Below are 22,753 nucleotides of genomic sequence, written 5' to 3' on the forward strand. Positions count from 1 at the left end.
TCTCATTAGCAATCAGAAATATGCAAATTAAATCAAGATATCCATGCAACTGTCAAAAAACTATTGAGTTGGAAAATATCAAGTATTGACTTGAATGTGGGGAACTTTTTGTTTCCTGCTGGTGAGAATGTGGACTGGAGTAGCTATTTTGGTAATTTGGGAGGAATACGTTAAATGGCATAGACAGAGTGAAATGATGAATGTGTTTTAGATTTGAAAGATCTGTCTTTGTGAGATTATTATCATATCATCTTTCCAGTTCGACCTCTCCTTCCTCATTCAGTACTTGAGTGGTGAGCAGTCCCATCAGACCCTAAGATCTGAGAGGGTGGGACCATGTCTGATATGTTCATCATTACATCCCCTGCACCTTACACAGTGGGCACTTAGTATGTGTTTGGTAAATAGATGCATGTTTTAAAAAATTCACTAAAGTAAGTGACTTGCTTCTTCTAGGGCAGGAAGATATGGATTTGCTAGTACATACTTGTATTGCCTGAGTCAGTCTTCTTTTGGGATCTGTTCTGGACTGAATTGTGACCCTCGTCACACCCTGTTCTTCCAATTCTTATGTTCAAGTCCTGATCCCTGATGTGACTGTATTTGGATATGGGGATTTTAGGGAGGCATTTAAGGCTAAATGAAGTTGTAAGTGTAAGCCCCTAATCTAATAGGGCTGGGGTTCTTATAAGAAGAGGAAAAGAACTAATCTCTCTCTCCATGCAGACATAGAGAGGAGACCAGGTGAGGGCACAGTGAGAAGGTGCCATCTCTAAGCCAGGAAGAAAAATCTCACTGGAAACCAACCCTGAGGGCACCTTATTCTTGGACATCTAGCTTTTAGAACTGTGAGAAAATAAATTTCTATTGTTTAAGTCACCCATTCTGTGGCATTTTATCATGGCAGCCCAAGCAGACTAATACAGAATCCAATTTATCATCTAATATAAACCTGCATCATTTGGTTTAATTTGCACTTCTATATAGTGATTCATACAAGGGCAGAAAAATATCAAGCTATTCAAGTCTCACCTATTGATCATAATTTGCTGAAATAGAAATGTATTTTGGGAAGCTCTCTATTTGAGATGGCTGGGAATTTTGATAATACAAAGTTAACCAAGGAACCTTAAGCAAAAGTTTGAAATGGCTAAATACATTTAGGGTAGGTAGTTCTTTCTGAGGTGACAGGGAGTTTTCAGATCACCTATATTTTGTTGGTTTGAGACCTGGTATAGGAAATCGGTCATCATGGTGTGAAAACCAGTTTCAGAATGGAGGAAGACAGACATCCCAAGATGCAGGAAGAGAAACTAATGGGTTGTACAGCACATGGCCCTACCCATGTTGGGGGGCAACCTTACAGTCTTTCCAGTGCTTTTATAGATATGATCTTCCCAACATGTGAGTAAGTTAGCTGGGGTGGGTGGTATTGTACCTCTGATGTAGGAAAAGACGTTAGGGTTTGAAGCCAATGGCCAAGAAAGAATTCTTGAGATGTCATTGGTGCAAAAAAGGTGCTTTTATTAACACATGGGGACAGGACCCATGGGCAGAAAGAGCTGCACCGGGGTCATGAAGAGTGGCCCATTATATACTTTCAAGTTGGGAGGGGTTAGGGGTAACATTAGTCTCTAAAGGATTTGGAAGCAAGGTGTCCAGGTTCCTGAGGGGGCTAGCTATTGTTGGGAAAAGGTCATTTATTACCATCTAATAAGCCCTTAGTCATGAGACCCTTCAGATGTATATAGGTGGGCCATCTGCTTGGCGGGGGCGTGACTGCTAACATGTGTCTCAGGGAGTTTAGAGATAAGGGAAATTTCTAAAAGAATTTTTTTTTTTTACGTTAAAGTAGGCTTACAGGATCCTAGGTGAGGGCGTTGGGCTAGGGTTGCCTTTTGTCCTTAGCAAAGTGTCAATATCGAAGCAGTTGCGTCCCTAGAAGAACATCACTCTTTCTGTTTCAAGGACTTGTCAATGGGCTGTAGGTAGTAAGGAAATGTAATAATTTCTCTTCTGCCTACATGGTTAGTCTTTGCTGTGTAACAATCCACTCTGAGTTCTTTATTCTCACAGATGGAACATGCTAGTAAGGTAGCTGGGGCAGGTGGTATTGTCCCTGTACTGGTTAGCCTTTATTATATAATAACCACTCTGACTTATTTATTCTCATGGAAAACTCAGCTGGGTGGCTTTTCTATTCTCAGCAGTGTTTGCTCATGTGTAGTGTGAGTTGGTTTGACTTGGCTGGAGAGACTTGGCTGGGACACTTGGCTCTGCTCCACACGTCCCTCATTGTCTTCAGGTATATCCTTCCCATGGTGATGACAGAAGCTTAAGAAAGCAAGAGGAAACATTCAAGTTCTCTTGGTGTAGACCTGGCACCGATGAACTCTTATTTCTGTTGACTAGAATCACATGGCTGAGTCTAGAGTCAGTGTGGAAGAGGATTACCAAGTTACTTGGCAAAAAATAGGGGGGTAAGGAATTGGGTCATTAATATACCAACTACTGCACCCCACCTTATAAGTACTGGAGCAAACACCTAGAGATGAAGTAACGTTTTCAGCGTCTACAGCTCCTTGGTGGTCAACTAGGATAAAAACCTGTTTTACCCACCCATCTGATGTATTCTTAAATGAAAAATATGACCCACAGGGAAGTGGTGGGTTGGTTATAGCTCTGTTACAGTGCCTGGTAGCAGTGAACACTTGGATAAATCTCTGGAAAATAGATTCAATTTTTAAAAAAGCCTTGGCTGTCAAAATCTGATTTCCTGGTTGAGTGAAATGGCTTTTTTGTTCAGATCCTTTGAGTCTAAATTTATTTTACATGAATTTACTTAAGAAATTGATTATAATTCCCTCTCCATTTGGTGCTACAGGGGGTATAATTGGAAGTTTAGAGAGAAAAGACAGGAACAGCTTTAAACTATTCACATACCACCTAAATTTGCAGGAGGGTAAAAAAAAATATGAGAGACTTTGAGGCAACTAGGTTACATTAGACTCTTTTTCAGTTTAACCAACCTTGGTCTCATCTAACATCAGTGCTCATTGGGAATTGTATCTGTTCATTTTGAAAAACAAGCTCTCAGGGTTTTGGCTACTTGTCACTGTTCTCCCTTTACCATTTTTTAGCACATATCACTCTAGGAGAGACTCGAGGCTATGCAGTGTCTTTGACACATGCCCTTCAAGATGAAGCCTGTCTGTCTCTGTGTCTATTGCTGTCAGTGATGGACATGCTGATATGGTCAAGTTTCAATTTGTTGTTAAATGTTTTTTACTTACTCAAAACCTATTAGAATTTCTACTACAGTGGAATGTCTTTGGGGATTCTGGTTAAAACTGCCACTGAAACATCCTGGGCATGCAGGATCTTACCTGAGGAAACCACCCCATTGACAGCCAAAAAAACATTTGGAAATTGTAACTTGAAAGTGAAGCCTTAACAGTTTTGAGGCTGGACCTGGCTGAGGGGAATGTCTAGTGATAAGGACATCTGTGGCACTCAGATGTGTGGAGTTGAGGGCATTGGAAGGGGGATGGCTTTTCCATACAAGGCATTGCAGGATGGCACTGAAAATGTTGTTGGCTTCTGGATGGTAGGCCTCTACGTTGTGTTGGAGAAATAAATTCTTTTTCTTTAGTACCACTCACAGCCAATCATCAACATGTGGTTGATACTGGTGGCCTATGATTCTACTTGTCCCTCTCTACGTGGTCATTATGTCACCACCCATCCTCTAGTAAAATCACCATAAATATGTGGGGGGTGGTGGTGTGTTGTGCCACAAGTCTGCTTGAGTTGCATGCTTTTTTTCTTATCTGTCTTCCCTCCTTATTCTCTTCCGTTTCTGACCCTCCCCTCTGCAGGTAGACTGGATTTCAGTCTTGTTTCTCTACTTTCCCTTGGGTTTATTGCTCAGCCCATTTTTCCCAGCTGTGATCTTGCCCCCTGTTGATAATGGCTGTGACCACTCATCCTTATCTCTACTGCCTTTTGCTTCCTTGCATATACACCTTCACGTCAACCAGCCAGAGGACCCTCCCTATCCAAGAGAGGTGTTCTCATGAGACCCTCCTGTGCCCAGGTCTGCCGAGGATTAACTGGACCCCTCCAATCTTTCCTGTGTCCAAAAAGTGTTCTTGTCTAAGAGCCTGTAACTCCAGCCCTCTTTCTCCACCTCAGAATCCCGTTTGCATCTTTGCTTTGCACGCATGCTCCATTACCTGTCTGACCAGTATCCTGAACATCTTGACCACAGTGCTTTGTAGTTATGTGTCTTCAGCACTAGGTGTAAGCTGCTTGGTCATAACAGCTGTCACTTACTGAGTGTCCTTAATGGGCTATGATGGCTAATTTTCTGTGTCAAATTGGCTGGGCCAGGGTACCTGGCATTTGGTCAAACATGTCTGGATGTTGCTGTGAAGGTATGTTTTAAATGAGATTAACATTTAAATTAGGAGGCTTTGAGTGAAGCAAACTATGTTCCATAACTTCCATAATGTGTGTGGGCCTTGTCTAGTCAGGCGAAGGCGGTAAGAGGATAAGGACTGCTAAAGGGGACAAAGATGGAGTTCTGCCAGCAGCTGCCTTTGGACTCAAGCTGTGCCACAGTTCTTCTCTGGGTCTCCAGAGAAGGCTCATCAGCCCACTGGACTTGTCAGTCCCCACAGTCACATGAGCCGATTCCTTGAAATAGAGCATGTGCTCCCCACTGCCCACCTATTGACTGTGTTTCTTTGGAGGACACTGACTAATACCAGGGACAAGCACTATACTAATGGCAAATGTGTATTATCTCATTTAACACTCAGACAAGCCTTTTTAGTGGGTAATAATAATTTTAGTGGGAAATAATAATTTCCATTTTAAAGAGGATTGAGAGTCACAGAAGAGGCAAAGAACTTGTCCAAGGTCACATAGCAAGTGGCAGAGAGGGAAAGTGAACTGGCACTTGCTTCATGCTAAAGCCAATGATCTTACCATGACTGTTCTCTTTGTCTTGGAATCTTCAATGCCTTATCTAGCTCCTGACACCAAGTAGGAGCCTGGTAATTTTTTTTAGAGGCTTAAAACAACACAAATTTAGTATCGTACAGTTTTTGTGAGTCAGGAGTCTGGAGACAGGCTAGCAAGGTGCTCTCTTCATGTTTAACCAGCTGAAATCATGATTTGGCCATTGCTGCCATATTCTCTGAGGCTCAGGATTCTCTCCCAGCCTTACTAGCTGTTGGCAGAATCCAGTTCCTTGTGGTTGTAGGACTGAAATCCCATTGTTTTGTGGGCTGTTGGTTGGATGCTTCTCTCCAAACCCCCTTGCTGACTCAGTGGCCTTTGCACAACAGGGCAGTTTACTTCTGCCTTGAGGCCAACAGGGCAGCCTCTCCCTGGAACTTCACCTTCATCTGAAGGGTTCACCTGATTAAGTCAAGGCCACCTAGCATAACTTGCCTTTTGATTTATTCAACTGGCCAACTAACCAGTGACCCTAATTATATCCACAAAATTGCTTCTTCTGTCAAATGTATGATGATCCTGGGCATGATACCCCTTCAGACTCACTCAAGGGAAGGGGAGTATACAGGGCATATACACCAGGGTGGGGGACTTGGGGCCTCTCTTTGAATTCTGCCAGTTACAGACACAAGAACCAGATCTGGGGGTGTCTCCCAGCAGAAGAGCCTTCCCAAGTTTTTAATCTTTTTGTTTCAGTACTTGTTAAAAATATGACCCTGAAATGAGATAGAGGGAATTCTGGCTTTCCCTCCTTCCTGTGTGTCAGCTCTAACTTCCTGTTTTCACTTGGCAGATGAGACTGAGTGGGCTTGCTGCTACACTGCACCAGCGTGGGCAGAAACAGAGGTGCGCTTGGCTAGGGTGCATCTGGGCTCTCCCTGCTGCCTATGTCCTGTGGGTGGTCAACTTCCTCCAGTTCCTTAGGAGATCCCATCTATATTTTTAGATACTTAAAAATTATTCCATTAATACATGCACACTATAGAAAAAATAAACAGGTGTAGGAAGAAAAATTAACATAAAGAAGCATGAAGAAAATGAAAATCACCCTCAACCATACCACCCAATTGTCAATATTTTGCTTTAGAGCTTTTCAGATTTTTTTCACACATATTTTTACACGTGCATATTTATTTATTTATTTATTTATTTATTTATTTAATTTTATTAGTTTCAGAGGTAGAATTTAATGATTCATCAGTTGCATATAACGCCCAGTGCTCATTACATTACCCACTTACCCCATCTTCTCACCTACCTCCCCTCAAGCAACGCTCAGTTTGTTTCCTATAGTTCAAAGTCTCTTAAGGGAGCCTGGTAAATATTTAAGCAACTGAACGAAGCCAGATTTCACTCTATTTTGTTACTTCTTTCTCTTACAGAAAAAAATTGCAGGTAATATGTAATACCTAGGACTTTATAGTACATGATAACCTATAAAATCTTGAGCTCCAAATTATTGTGTCTTCATCTGGATAAATCTGTGATAAGAAATTGGTTGGAGAAATCATTTGTTATAATTCTGTTGTGATTTTTTTGGCTTGCTTTATGACTGTCTTTAGGATCCTGGTGAGGATTTTACAAGTGCCTACCATCCTGCGTGTGGTGGATACGGTAGACTGGCCCCCAACACCTATTCCAGCTTCCTTCTGGAATGCACCTTCTAGTACTACAGTCTGGGAGGCTACAGGCCACATCCCCAGCCTCCCTTGCAGTTCTGGCTGTGGACATGAGTTGGATTCTGGTACTCAGAGCCTGCTCACTGAGGCTTGGAGGGCGCCAGTGCAGAGAGCCCCTCATTCTGCTGCTACCAGGGAGGGGCATGTGATGGTGGGGTTGGCCATAGGAGGGTTTCAGGTGCTTCACCAGACTCATGGAGGTGGTGGGGGTGATGTGAACCTCACAGCAGTATTGGCAGGTGGCTCTCTATTCCGGCATCACTTGTTTTGAAGGTGGGGGAATCTTGGGTTGCAGCCTGTGCCCCTTGCTTGGAGCAAGAGGACACAAAGCTCCCTGTAGCAAGGTGGGGTATCATAGGGCAGACTGCCAGCCCCATCTCTAACTGGCAGAAGTAGCAGCTCCCTTGAGGTCCAGTTTGGCATCTCATTGTGGTAGTTATTGTGGTGGCCCGGCTGTATCTCCCAAACCTTCTGATGATTTTATAGGAACTTAGTTCCCTGTATTAAGTCATGTTCTGCTTAAAATAGCTAGAGTGGCCCATACATGAGTGCTGCCCGACGTGGAAGCCTTAGCAAGGGTAGAAATGTGTAGCTGATCCATTCATTGACTCATTAGCCGGTTTTCCACTTTTAGCTTCAATGTACAGCCAGAGTCTGTCTGTGGCTCTCTGCCACATTCATTGGAGGGAACAGGTAATGGAAGGGAGCCCACAAAGAGAACTTTTACCAAAGTGACCTCAATCTGAACTGACCTCATCAGAGAGAAGACTGTACTGCATGCTTTCTGGGGGGCATCTTCTCTGCCTCTTACTGCTGGTGACTCCTTCCATCTTGAAATCTTCTCTTCCTTCTCCTGCCCCTTTTAATCCCTGAATGACAACATATTTTCTTTTAAGCCAGTTAATAAGGAGCTCTCTGCTACATGAATATTTCTTTTTTTAAATAAAGATTTTATTTACCTATTCATGAGAGACACACAGAGAGAGGTGGAGACACAGGCAGAGGGAGAAGCAGGCTCCCTGCAGGGAGCCCGATGTGGGACTCGATCCCAGGACCCCGGGATCACAACCTGAGCCAAGGCAAATGCTTAACCACTGAGCCACCCAGGTGTCCCTACATGAATGTTTCTACATAAGCCCTCTATTGCTTACTTCTGAATACAGAAAAATTATCCCAATGCCAAAATAATGTATTTTTGTCTTGTGCAATTTCATTCCAGGCAGTGCACATGATATTTTGCCGATTATACTCTTGTCACTTGTCAATTAAAGAAGGAATAGAAAAATATGGGGATTAAAGAATGATGTCATGGGTTAGATTCGAAACTAAATTTTATCTCTCATAGGGACCTTGGTCATTATACAGACGCTGTCTTTCTCTTCACATTGAGATGAGTCAGCTGAAGGCCAGAGAGATATATACGGAAATGCTCCCAGGCTCACAGAGTGACTGGTGGCAGAGCATGGAGTTACAACTGTGGGGAGTGTTCTTCTGAACTCAGAAACAAGGCTTTGGTTTAACCTGTTTATTGTGTATTTGAGCATGAGCACATAATAAGGGAAAGATGCAATTTTTTTTACTATGTTTTTGCTACATGTACAGGTATTAATTGAGATGATTTTCTAAATAGAATCATGTTTTTGTAATCATAGGAAGTGGCATGTTGGGGTTCTTTTTAAGTAGGACTGCTGCAATGCTAAACGCACATTTAGTACATAAACATTTGCTAAATTTTTAATATAAATGGTTAATTTTTAACCATTGATTTTTGGGCTGATATTAATTATCATCATTATTTATTTAAAGAGCACTAGAGACATCTAGGATAGTTTAAGAGAAATCAGATGTCATTATAAAAGGTCAAGGGCAAGTTGGCTCCATTTCCTCTGATTACATTCTGAATGTGCCAGAAGGTATGTGGAGCTCTGTTATCCAGAGAAAGTATCATTCCAAGGGGGTGACTGCTGAACCCATAGCAAGCTGCCCATGGTTCAGTTGACTTTGTTGAATTTTTAGAAAATGAGAATTTAATGAATTCCAGATGGGGAGAGTATTAGTTCCACAATGTTTTAAATCTTCTCTACAGGGCATATAGAACCACACTGTCAGGGTTCTTTGGAGAAATAGAATCAATAGGATACACACACACACACACACACACACACACACACACATATATATATATATATATATATAGAGAGAGAGAGAGAGAGAGAGAGAGACAGAGAGAGAGAGATGTATTATAAATTTATTTAATAAATAAATAAATAAATAAATAAATATATATATATATACATATATTTATTATAAGGAATTGGATCATGAGATTATGGAGGCTGACAAATCCAGGATCTGTAGTCAGCAAGCTGGAGACCCAGGAAAACCTATGGGGTAGTTCTAGTCTGCAGGTCTGAATGCTTGAGACCTGAAGAGAAGATGTTTCAGTTCACATCCAAAGGCATGAAGAGACGGATATACTAGTTTGAAGGCAGTGAAACAGGAAGTGTCCCTCATTTGAGGGAGGGTCAGCTTTTTTGCTCTATTTGGGCCTTCAACTGATTGGATAAGACCCACTCACAGTAGGGAGGGCAATCTGCTTTAGTCAGTTTACCAGTTCGGATGTTAATTTCATTCAGTAATATCCAGAGACACATCCAGAATGATGTTTGACCAGATGTCTGCTTACCCTGCAACCCATTCAAGCTGACATAAAATTAACCATCATAAGCACCAAATACAATTGAGAGAGTTCAGTAAAGGCTTTCTGAGAATGCTGAGATTTCCAATGTTGGAATGTTTGGGGAGGCGGGATATTGTTAGGATGGAGAGTCCGAATTCTACCTGCTAATAAGAATAGTGATCTTGGCTTTCTGCTCCTTTCCACCAATGGACAGATATGCCAATTCCATTTGCTACACTCAGTCCTGGGGAAGGTGCTGTGGGGGATGGCAGAGGACAGAGCCCTGCTTTCAAGGAGTTTTGAGTCCTCTGGGGTGACCAGGCTAATACATGTGACTCAGACAAAGAACAATGACGTGACAACAAGTGGCAGTGAAGGTGTTTTCAGAGGGAGAGAGGCCAGCATGAGTCAGTGGTTCTCAAGTCTCATGCTCTAATGTCTGGAGACATTTGTGATCGTCACAAATGGGTAGGGGTGTCCCTGGTATTTAAGGGTCCTGTCAGACACCCTGCAATGCACAGGACAGCCCTCCATAACAAAGAATTGTCTGGCTTAAAATATCAATGGCTTTAAGTTGAAGAAACTCTGATATAGGCTAGAGCAATGAGATCAGGCTTTATGGAGGTGGTAAGATTTAATTTACTTTTTGATTCATTTGTCTTCCTAGCCATTAAATATTTATCTAGTGCCTACCATTCTCCAGTGTCTGTTTTGTCCTGAGGCTATGGTGGGGAACCAAGTAGTTCTGTGGGCATGGGTCTTACAGTTCCATGGGAAAAAATAAAATTTAGAAAAAAAATCAAAACCAAGTACAATGATTATTAGGAGGGGTACAGAGTGCCAAGGGAACACATCACAATGAGATCCACCTGAGTCAGAAGGTCAGGAAAATCCTTTTCCTAAGGGATATTCTAGGGAAATATCCTTTAAAATACAACTCGAAAGTGGGAGCTGACCACATGCATGAGATGGAATGGATGTGTATAGGAGTTGGGGTGCAAGGAGAGGGGCACTGTTTGAAGCTGGTGGAGCAGCTTGTGTCTAGGATGGGAGGTGAGGGAGAGGGTAGCAGTTGCAAAGAGAAGGATGGAGAGGTGAGGTTCTGGAGAGGCAGAGCCTGTGTCTGGGAGCACCTTGAGTCATGCCAAGAGTTCATCTTTCATTCTAAAGACAATAGAAAATATTTAAGACTTCTAAAGTTTTAAAGCAATGGAGTGCCAGGATGAGATTTAAATTCTGGCAGGTTCACTTCTGCTCCAGTGGGGTGATGAGTAGGTGGGGAGCATAAGGGTGCCAGCAAGGCAGTGGGCTGGGTGGGTCCAGACAGGGCAGGAGCTCGCAGGGTGGGTGTAGTGAAAGCAGACCTGACAGCTACCGAAAAGGTAAGAGAAAGGGCACTCGGTAGGTGGAAAGTGAGAGAAGGGAATTAAAGAAGGTATCCCCATTTCTGACTGGGATGAGTGGGTATTTTGGGGTGCCATTTCTAGGATACACAGGAATGGGTGCTCACTTCTTTGGAGGTAGTTGGAAACATGTGAATCACAACATGGAATGATGTCGAGTTTAGTTCTGGATATGCAGAATTTGAGCTTCTGGAGAGGTCTGCTAGATGTACAGTTAGTCCCGAGAGCTCTGGGCTCACGATGGTCATCTAAGAGTCATCTGGCTGATGAGATTGGAGGGTGAGGATAGGAGAATGGTGCTTGTAGAAATGGCAACATTTAAGGACAAGTGGAAGATGAGGAGCTTGCGAAGGCTTCTGAAGGAGGGACCAGAAGAGTGGAAATAACACCAGAGGAGTGCAGTGTTGGGGAAAATAGAGAAGAGTAATTTGAAGAAAAAAGAGGTATGGTGTCCTCTCCCATTGCTGACTATTGCTCAGGATAAGGCCTCAAACTGTCCCTGCCTTTGGGAACACGGTGGTCCATGGAGATCTTGGGAGAGCAGTCCCATACGGAGCACGGCAGATGGAAGCCAGGCTAGGGTGGATCAAGGAGAAAAGGGGAGCAGAGAGCATCTGCAGAAATGAAAGCTGGAGCCAGGGGCATAGTCAAGCTGTTTAACAATCAGTACGTCACGGGGCTGACCCACCAGAATGGCTGTGGGCTGGTGTGGCACCAACGCATTCTGATCTGGATCAAACCTGGCTATAGCTCCGGTGGGCATATTTTCCTAATAAAGTGGCAGGGCAGCTTGTTTGGACATTTAGTTTGGGGGAGAAAAAGGAAAATCTGGGACATGTGGTTGTTAGGGGGTGACCCATCCCTGGAAGGATGGTGATTCATTGATTCATTTGGTATAGAGTCTGAAGCAATAAGAGAACAAGACAATGTCAAGGTCATTCGAAGGTGACTTCAGTAAGATCTTTCAATTCTCACATCTCTGAAATGCAGGTATTTATTCCTATAACCTAATTTGTGGCACTTCTGCAGAAAATTATTAGCTAAATAGAATAAAATGCATGGCAAAGATGAAACTTCCTATATATTTTAGATAGTGTATAAGTCTTACCTAGCAAGACACTTCCATTAGCACAAAAAATAATGGCCTTTTTCAACAAGATGACTGTCACAAAGAAAAAATGTAGACAGTCAAATGATTTATTTCCTCATCCGTATTGAGTTTATTCATGGAGAGATTCACCTTGTGAACTAGTAATTTTCTGGGCTAAGAAAAAGCAGCAGGCAGTTTTCTTTTTAGGAAAGCCTTCCCCCACCCTGCCTTTTTTTTTTTTTTTTTTACGGATTTCTTTTGGCCTAAAAAAATCATCTAAGTCTATGGCTTTGATATCAGGGAAAAGGCTTCTTTCAATTGCTTTAACCTTTTTCAAAAAGTGACCTGTTGGGATAAATGTTCTCATGCTGAGAATCAAGGTTTTATCCCATTTCTAAAGTAAGGTGGCCAGAACAGGACGCAGAGCGCTTTCTCGAAGTGGTTTAAGAAAAATTCAAGATCTCAGACTGAGGGAAAGAACTCCAATGAAAGGTCAAGTGTAAGACCCATACTTAAGGCCATTAGACAAGTAAAAAGATAGACCTTGACCTCCTGCCAGGTGTGGCTGCCCCAGAACAGGGGACCCCGCACAGGACCAGGAATCTGGGCACCAGCTCAGGGGAAGGGTTTTAGCAGATCCTTTCTTTCCTTTCGGGTAAATAATGGCGGCAGGGGGTGTGGGCAGGCAGGGGAGTGGGTCTGGGTGGCAGAGGTTGGTGTGCGGCGGGGCAGAGAGGTTAGAACCGAACTCGCATAATTGAGGTCCTTGGGTTTCCCATTAGAGGCACGAATGATGATGCCGCCCCCCTCAGGTCCTCGCAGTGATGCCCAAGGGCCTCTGCTTAGATGAGGAAGCATGTCCATCTCCCCGTCCCTCCAGCCCCTTCCGATGGAGGCTACTTTCCCGCCTCTTCCCCGGCCCTGCACGCGCACAGCCTCTGGGGTTTGTACCCACTGTGGGGTTAGCAGTGCCTTTCCTGTCCTGCCCCTGATTAAGCTCAGATTCATATTCATTTTCTGTTCTCATTCAACCTCTTTGTGGGTTTCCTTACCCATCTCTACCTCCTGGACCCTGACCTGGGTCAGAAATGACTTCTGGCTTTTTAGAATTGCTTCTCACAGGTCAGTGCCTTAAAGTGGCATTGATAATAGAACTACATTTCATCCCTTCCAGAAGGCAGGTACAGTCCGGAAGGACTGTGATCCTACGCAGAAGGAGCCTCCGTGGGAATTCAGGTGTGCAGGTGGGGGACAGAGAGGAGGGCTTGGGGCACGGGCTTTGTGACTGGTCCCATACACAGACCATGCACAGAGGGCTTACCTCCTGGAACAGAGACTGCTCCCCACTTACCCAGGCTTCCCTAAGGTAGGCTGGGCTATGGCCCTGGCAAGAGGTGGGGGAGAAGCCATTAAACCATCCCATGTGACCCTCTTGTCCCCTCTTCCCTGGCCGTGGCCACCAGCTGGACATGCTCTAGATGGCATATACAGTCACAACATGGAGGAGGAGCAGCTCTGAGCCACTTGAGCAAGAAAACTTTATGATGTTAGGCAACCCCAGAGAGTCTGAATTTTCTTGTATGGCATCACCTAGCTCCAACTAACTCCTTCTCTTTGAAGGTCTTTTTCAAAATGGTCTGAACAGGGGAAATGCATTTTCCCTGGGATTGACTGATACATATAGTCAGCTCTTATCCTCGATCAGGATTTGGGATTTGGAAATCTGCGTGGATGATGATGTCTTCACTTGTGTCCCCCTTGGCACAGGCTTTGGAGCCTTTGAATGGGGCAGACCCCTGGGGAAGTTCTGGAGAAGTTGGGAGTTCTGTAGAAGTTCAACAGAAAACCAGTTTCTGTCTCCTGTGAGCTCCTGATCTTAAGGTTGTGGCAGATGGTGTGAAGTGTTTTTCAGGCCAACGTTCTTTGGTGGACACACCCTGGGACCTCCTTTGGCTCCATGTACGGTTCTCCATTTTCATGAAATACTGTGCTTTTTCTACACATGTCCCAGCATAATGAAAGCAGGTCAGAATGGAGCCTAAGGCAGGTTCTTGGGTTTAAAGGAGCTGCCCAGGGAACTTGGTTTAAGCAAACACCCTTCAAGAGCAGGGAATCCTGAAGCTGAATTTTGAGGACTACCCACTTTTCTCCTTCCTCACTTTAGGGACCCAGAATTCTGAGATCTCCAGTTAGAGGCACGCTTTGCTTCTCATGGGGGATTTTGGACTATGCTCATCTTGGGGGAGAGGAAAGCAGCTTCTTCTTCTTCTTCTTTTTCTTTTGGCTTGGTGAAAAATTTAATTGTCTGTATCTAAAATATCTTCACAGAAAATTGTGTTTTGGTTTATTAGCTCTCAGCAGCCTGCTCCTGAGCTCTAAGGAAGCTTGCCTACTTCTGAGTTATTTGAAGATTTATTTTATTTATTTATTTATTTATTTATTTATTTATTTATTTATTTATTTATGATAGACACACAGAGAGAGAGAGGGAGAGAGAGGCAGAGACACAGGAGGAGGGAGAAGCAGGCTCCATGCCAGGGCCTGAGGCGGGACTCAATCCCGGGACTCCAGGATCGCGCCCTGGGCCAAAGGCTAAACCGCTGAGCCACCCAGGGATCCCCCTTCTGAGTTATTTGATCTTTCTTCTGGACAAGAGCCATTTTGGGATGGTTCCCCCTCTTCTTTTTAACTTCTTTCATAGGATTCTTCTCATGGACTTGATTGTCTTGAAGCAGCATGAGCCTTCTTCTACATCGCCTCCCCCATATCTGGTGTTAGTGTTGTTCTTGGTGTATTGAGACAATTGTTTCTTATAAGCATCTTTATCTTCTTCCTTGAGGCAATGTGTATAGTCTGCAACGTTCTGACCCATGGATGTGCTTCCAAAGTCCTCCCGCAATGAATTCCTTGCTTTCTAAATTATAGCCAGGGGATCATTTGGTACCATGAGGTATAGACAGGCCTCCATCCACAGCTCCAAAACTTTATTTCCAGCTGAAGGGGTGGACCCTAATTTATTTCCACCTTCCAGGTTAAGGGGTCCCTGGGTGGCTCAGCCAGTTAAGAGTCTAACTTTGACTCAGGTCATGATCTTGAGGTCCTGGGATTGAGCCCTGTGTGGGACTCTGTGCTCAGTGAGGAGTCTTCTTGAGGATTCTCTCTCTCTCCCTCTCCCTGTACCCCTTCCACTTCTCATGCTCTCTTGCTCTCTCTCTCTCTCAAATAAATATATAAATCTTTAAAAAATTCCACCAAATAGCAGATGAAGGCACCAGGTTGACTATCAATGCTGTCCACATTGTATTCATCTCCAGTCACCTCTGCTTGGCCGTTGTAGGTCTCATGCAAGCCTACTGAGGAATCTGTGGGCCAGCAGCAGGCTGGTATGGTATGCTGCCGCAGAGTTTGTCAGGCCAGCCTTCACACCATACTTTGGGAGTTCATGAGCGTGAACTGTCATGTCCCCTTCTGAATGGGCATAAACAATCTGACAAATGATCTCTCTGTTGGTTACATGAGCTATCATCCTGTATTTAGATGTATTGGACTTATTTTGATCCTGAATTACTAACTGTTCCCAAGCACAGTAATCAGTTTTACTCTCTTCTGAATTTCCCCTTGTATCTCTTGAAGTGAGCCTTATTCATGACAACTTTAACAAGCCTCAGCCTGTGGAACAGAGACCCGCATCCATGCCCCTTATTTAGGGTTGGCTGCTTAATGCGTAGGGTCACCAGGGAGAAGTAGTTCCATGTTGAAATTATTTTCTTGTCCAGCCCATCTTTCTGTGGTACAACCTTGAATGTGACCTCCTTCCTGGTGACTCCAGGGATTAGTGGTAGTTGTCCTTAGCCTGAGTGGCTTCTCCAGAGCTGAGGAAACTTGCCCTGTATCTTTCCCCCATGAAGCTTACAGGCACATGCACAGCCAAATGGGACCTATACCAGTTTGGTCATGTGACTCTCTTGGATTCTTTGTGGTTGATTTGGGTTATCGCTAAAGAAGTTTGAGGCAGGTCAGGGCCTTGACATTTTGCTCCTTGGTTTTTGTGATAGTCATGCTCAAACCAGTTTCAGTCACACCCAAGACATTTATTGAAACAGCCTTAATTTGCCTGCAGGTCCCAAAGTGTTCAATAAGCTGTTCTGTGAGCTTAGTGGAGTCCCAGGTCCTGCCCCTTAGGTGTCATGACTCCCCACTGGGCAGAAGGAGGCTTGAGGCAAATACCAAGGCTGTGGAGGCAAATGCTGTCACCCTGACAGCTGGCATCAAACAAAATCCTCCAGGTCCAAGGTCCTACCATGTTTGGGGTGGGTGGTTTAGGGCTGTTGTCACACATCTTCCCCAAGGGAAAGAGTTCAGGTATCAATGGATTTTTGCATACTCTTCCTGCAGGATGTTTTAAAAAATATTTTAGCCCTGTATCTTGAATACCTTTAATGTCACCATTGAAAGCTCATGCCTAGCAGCCATCATGATGATTAATAGGTCACTAATTGCACACACAGGAACCATTTTGGTATTCTATAATAAGCCTTGCATGGTGACAACAGAAATGCCTGCAGTCACCACCATGGTGTCTGAGATTCCTGTTCAGAGCACTGGCAGTCCACCCTGAACTCTGCTCTCTTGACAAGGGTTCCAGCAGTTCACTTCACATCACATGGTATATCCGGAGTGCTTATAAGAGATATCCTGGCAGGGATATGGACAATGACATTGAGTGAGGGAGCCTGTGCTTCCAGTTCCCTTTGCCATTATAGGTGACAGTAATAGAGCAGCCGCTGGTGTGTGGGACACTTCACTGTCCCTTATACCTTACATTCTTTTGCTCATGTGTTCCTCATGATAACGCAGTGGGGTTGTCTTATTAGCCCCATCTTTCAGATAAGAAAGCTGAAGTTCCATGATGTTCTAAGCTTTTCCAAAGTCAATAGCTAGTGAGTGCAGAGATATTGACCCCAGTGCCTGAACTCAGAACATCTCTGCTACCCACTGAATTGAATCTAAACCAAAGGGCAGTCTAGCCAGTGAGAGCTGTGGCCAGCATGGCAGATTTCAGGTGCTGGCTGGGGGTGCCCTAGGTCTGCTGATGGCTGGACCTCATTAGACACTCCTGGTCCCAATGAGAAGAGGCCAGTATGGAATGTCTTGACATAGGAGCTTCAGTTTCCCAGGTATCTAGGGAGGGTCTATTCAGATGGGTAGATGAGGGTTGGATTTAGGTCATCTCACAGCTGCCCAGAATTGTGGTCCAGGCTAATCCTCTAGCTGTGCCCCGCTAGATGAGCCTTACCCCACACTGAGAAGGTCCCTGGGTCCCTGGGAGCTTCCTTCAGGGTTGCCTGCACAAGTCTCCTTTTCTGCCTGGACCATAGGACTTGGTTTTGGCATGTGCCCTTGGGGACTTTCATCTTCTGTGGGCTACTCTTATAGATCCTGAGGAAGGCCTTTTTTTTTTTTTTTTTTTTTTAATTAGCCCGAACTTTCTGCTCTACATGATAGCCATTTGTACCAATGCAATTTACAGATGAGTTTGATGAACTTCAGTTCCTTGAAATTTCTCATTTAACACACATTTATGAGACCAATATCAGCACCTATGGAGTGATGGTATTGGTTGGGGCAGTGTATCATGGTGCCTGAACACTTGGGCTCTGGGGTCAGAAAGGTCACTCCCTAGCTGTGCTGAGCAACATATTTGACTTGTCTGTGCTTTAGTTACTTTATCATACAAGGTAGATAAGATGGACTTGCCTCACAGGGTTGTTGGAGGATTAAATGAGTTGACCTATGTGAGTATTCACTCCCCGGCCAACTAAATTGAATGGATTTATGGCAAGATTTAAATAGTAATCTTTTCTAGAATTCTTTTTGTTGACCACATGATTTGCTGCGGAGGGTTTCAGGAAGGTGGATAGATGGGAAGAATGCACGGGAAGTGTCAGCAAGAGACATCTTGTCAGGAGGCGGCAAGTGCAGCTGTGAATTTTTAAGCCATTGGTGAGTGGCTTGTTCTCATCATCTTTATCTGAGTTTTACTTTGCTAAGTACTGTCCATCAATTTTTGAATATCTCAGTTATTTGAGGTCGTTCATTCAAGGCAAAATGCTGAAAGTAAAAGCGAAATCAAGGAGAACCCCGGGGCTTTGAAGGCTTTTCTTAACTCGTGGCCATTTTCTGCCTTTAAAAGCACTGACTTGACTTTTACAAGAGCCTGTAGAATAATCTAACAGAAAATGGAAACCAGGAGCACAGTCATTCCTTTAAATATTTTATATTGCATTCGGATGTGCATTTTTCAAAGATCATTTCCTTGACATTTTCTGGGGGTATATTTCTTGGGAAATAAAATAAATATGTTTGGTTGATGCTCATACCAATTTATTTAGAGCTATAAATAAGATAAAGATGCCTCCTGTCATTTGTACTAGAAAATATAAGGATCAGAGGAATATCTTAGGAGGACAGGGCAAAAGATGAATAATACCGTACAGATTGTGCCGAGGTTGGCTGATGCGTTAAGCCGTTTTAGTGAATTCTCATGTGAATTACTCCCAAGAATGGTGATGGAGATCCTATGGCCCAAGTGCAGGCGGGAGACACAATGCCCCAGGCCACATACTTCATTAGGGGCTGCTGAGTGACAGGATCCAGATTTTCTAGTCTTTCAATCAGTGCAATCAGTGAATGTTGTGTAGATTCTCTGGGGTTCCCGGATCATTCTGAGTGCTTCCCCGAGGCTGGGAATGACCCTTTACAGGTAAGAAATTTAGTCATTCCAGTTGGAGCCTGTACTTTGCAAGCAGTGCTCCCAGGAAGGAATAGGAGAGGAACTCACTGGCTGAACTCTTCTAGCAAGGAATCTGTTCTCACACTGGACTTGTTGACTCATTGCGTTGCTGCTATGGGAGGTATGATGGAAGTAGTTTCCCTGAGGGTGGAGCGGGGGCAAGATTGAATATGCAAGACCCATTGGACAAAGTATAAACTTAAGGGTAAGTAAAGGCAGATGTTGGAAGGCACATTCAGAGAAGAGGCACCCAAGTTGGGTTGGACAGGGAAGGCTGTGGAGAGATGGAGGGGCCAGAGCAGGGGTCCAAAGGAAGGGAAGATGTTACGTGTGTGGGGAAGGGCAGGGCATTGGGTAGGGTGAAGGAAAGTACTTTGAGAGACAACAGAGGGATGAGTGACTCTGTCTGGCCCTGGGGTGGAGCTGGTTGTGGGCAGGGAGGGAAGAGAAGGTTGGCAGGTGGGCTGCACCCAGGCTGTAGTCCCTGATCCCAGGAGTTCAGGTTTGAAAGTAGCAGGAAGCAGTAGGTGATTTTTAAAATAAATCTAATCAGGGGCACCTGGACTGGCTCTGTCGGTAGAGTATGTGACTCTTGATCTCCAAGTCATGAGTTTGAGCCCCATATTGGGCCTGAGCCAACTTAAAAGGAATAAATAAATTTTAAAAAGTTAAAAAATAAAATAAATCAGATATGAAATAACTCAGAGGAATACACTCTTCAAAGAAGTCTTTTGTAAATCCTTTTAAAACCAAAGAATATCCTTTATCATGTAAATGAAGTGAAAATGGTAACTTTTGCATTCAATGATCCCATGAGTTCAGATTTTGTACATTGTTTTCCTGAATTAGGTTAAGTACAATCCCATTTCTCTTATCTCAATCACCAAAATAATGCCATCCTGAAAGAGAAGCAAAGTATGGAGAGAAAAGGGGGAAATAAATATTCAGTTGGAGAAAGAGCACTGCTGTCAAGAATGTAATTCATTTTGGATTTTGTCTCAGAACTGAAAACAAGTTTTTAATTTATTTCTTCTTTTCATTTTTATGCTAGTATATATGGAGTCCAAGTTATTTCAGAAATTTGGGACATTTTTTATTTGGAATCATTGATAATGAAGAAAGATGTAGTGGTGATGGCTTAGGACTCATGAGATGGCTCTCAGGTGGCTTGCCAGATCCTGTCCCCTTCTCTTTCTTGCCAGAACAATTCCTCCTTTTAATCAGAGCTCAGAGTCTGCTTCAGAAGCCTTCTTAATACATGTTCTTGGGCATTCTCAATTGAATTTGCAATCAGGTGGAACCAAGTTGCCTCCTGGCTTTGAATATAAGAGTGATCCTCATGCCTTAGCAGTCATCAGAAGCCCCTGGAAGACTTGTTCCATCATAGGAACTGGGCCCACCTCTTCTGATTTAATAGATCTGAGTAGGGCCTGAGGATTTGCTGCTGATGCTGCTGGGTGCGGAGAACACTTTCAGGACCCCGTCTTGGATTTCAGAGGGACCATCAATAGGTGGCTGCTCAGTTTTCCATTTTCACAGGGATCTGATGGATGAAAAGAGCAGCTGTTTAGGATCTCCTTATATTTTCTCTCGCTTCCTTGTTCTCTGTAGTTCTTCTCTTGATTCTTTCATTACAATGCTTTACAAACTAATGACCTTAAGAAAATGTCATAGTCCAGAATCACTTGCTTTTTGACATTCTAGTGACCATAGCACCTTAGCTGAAATATAAGTTAATGTTTTAGAATATGAAATGAGCAGTTTTTGAGTGTAAGAAGAGCTGATGGTTTGATAGAGTAGACCAAAGAAGAATGTGCTGTAAATTTATGAAAAGTCTCAATTTTTACTCCAGATCCAGGGTTTGTACCAGTGTTGATGTGGCTGGTGACTAGGAGTTGAGATAACGTTTGCAAGAGTGACAAAGGGGACTGTATCTGTTTCCTCCTGCTGCTGTAACAAAGCACTCCCAAACTGGGTACCTCCAATAGGATCAGGAGGCTGGAACGTGGAGATCAAGGGATCAGCATGGCTGGTTCTTCTGAGGCTGTGGAGGAGACTCTGCCCCACCTCTCCATGTTTTATATGGTCTGCTCAGCTTGTGGAAGCATCACTACTCTGACTTAATTTTTTTCCAGTTTTATCGAAATATAATTAACACATAAAATTGTAAGATTTTTAGTGTTCAATGCAATGACTTGCTACAATATACATAGAATTCCCCTCATTGATTTGATTAACACCTAACATCCATCACCTCCTGTATTTTTTGTGTATGAGAACACTCAAGTTCTCTTATAGCAAATTTCACTTGTACAGTTGTTTCAGTGTTGACAACTGTAGTTACCATGTGACACATGAGATCCTCAGACCTCTTTCCTAGAGCTGAGAGTTTGTACCCTTGACCAACCTCTCCCTCTGTCCCCAGCCTCCCAACCTCTGCCAATCCCTTTTGTACTCTGTTTCTATGAGTTTGACATTTTTTTTAGATTCCACATATAAGTGATTCCATGCAGTATCTGTCTTTCTGTCTCTTTGTCTTCACATGGGATTGTCCTTGTACATCCAAATTTCCTTTTATAAGGACACTAGTCATTTTGGATTAGAGCCAATGCCTTCATCTTAACTATTTACCGGAATGGCTTCATCTTAACTATTCACATCAGTAATGACCCTCTTTCCAAATAAGGTCACATTCAGAGGCACTGGGGGTTGGATCTCAACATAGGAAATTTTGAGGAACCCCTAACAGTGACCCTGAGCTAGTTACTGCTCAAACTGTCTGCAGGAGGCCTGGCACCAGAAGCCCTGGCCACCATGAGAAGCCCTGCAGCAAGCTCTGCTCCCCTCCTCCCCTTCCCCCCTCCCCCCCCCCCCGCAACTGACTCTGGTGATTGGTCAAAGATGCCACAGAACGTGTCTGGGAACATGTTCATGAACAGAAAACATCCTACTATGTGGAAAACCTACTTCCCCTCATGTTCTCACTTTGTATTTGAATCATTGAATTTTGAGATGATGCCCAGAAGATCTGTTACTAAGCTTGAAGAAGGCACTGCTTTTAAAAACTAGGACCTTATAATAACTGATCCTGCAGTTAAGGGATCCTATTAACCCTCGACTCCAAGACAAAGGCTTGACTCTTCTGAGATGAGATATCTGCCAGCCGTCTGCCAAGGACAGTGCCAGCAGTAAATATGTCAGTGTCTTTGCAGCGTCTGACATGCAGTTCTGGTGCACAGCGGGCCTGCCAAGGCCGGTTCCACGGCTTGTATTTTGATCTGAGGAGCTCTTGCTTAGCTTGATGTGGGGAACATTTCTCTCTATCTGTCAGGAGTATTACCTTGTTCATTAATGTGTCACTAAAATTTAAAATGCCACCTTTCTGCTTCTCAGGTAATTCTTACAGACAGGTTTGAGGCATATTGTGAAAAGCATGTTTCTCAGCAGGACTAGACTCACAGAAGAACACTGATGGGAAGTGTGCTTGGGTTTTAACTACCTGTGATCCTTGGATAACTAATTTACGTGCAGTGGGCTTGCTTCTTTGCAGTTTCCCCTTTGTGAAGCTTTTTGCTGAATTTCTGAGTCTGGATTTCTACATACTTGTTCCTCCCATGAGTAATGATTACTGGGAGGAAAATCATGTTGCTTTGTTATTTTAGCATCTTTTCTCTGTTGCCATGTTCCTTTGCTCTTCTCCTATTCCTGGAGTGCTGTCACTTCTGGGGGCACTAAGAGACATGGCTTGAGGTTCAGTGAGAAGTAGGGAGTTGCTGACATCTGGCTCTGGTCTTTCTTTCTCCCTCTTTCATTGGAATATTAGTTTCATGTTTCTTAATAGACTCTTTAAAAGAAATTCGGAAAATAGAGTAAGGATATCTTTCACAGTCTTTCTAAGTTTTGTGATGACTTGGGGTGGGGGGGGTTCTAGGTTGGCCCAACATTCTTTTATAAATCTTTTTATCGTATCATTTGGAAGCATGTTGGAAGGTTTGACGTGGAGATTATACACCGTGGAAACAGTGTTTTACAGAAATGACTCCTAAACATATGTGCACTTGGGATAGATTTGGACTCAAGTCA

The 22,753-nt window shown here is 43.6% G+C and overlaps 1 protein-coding gene and 1 pseudogene across 1 annotated transcript in view; one reads left to right on the forward strand and one right to left on the reverse strand.

Annotated features, from left to right (window-relative positions):
• The window catches only part of ATPSCKMT (ATP synthase c subunit lysine N-methyltransferase), a 178,377-nt gene that overhangs the window by 124,309 nt on the left and 31,315 nt on the right, over positions 1–22,753 (forward strand). The window lies entirely within an intron of this gene.
• The window catches only part of LOC140622017 (large ribosomal subunit protein uL18-like), a 31,264-nt pseudogene continuing 22,735 nt past the window's right edge, over positions 14,225–22,753 (reverse strand).

This window comes from Canis lupus, chromosome 31 (assembly GCF_048164855.1).
Source record: "Canis lupus baileyi chromosome 31, mCanLup2.hap1, whole genome shotgun sequence".
Lineage (NCBI taxonomy): Eukaryota > Metazoa > Chordata > Mammalia > Carnivora > Canidae > Canis > Canis lupus.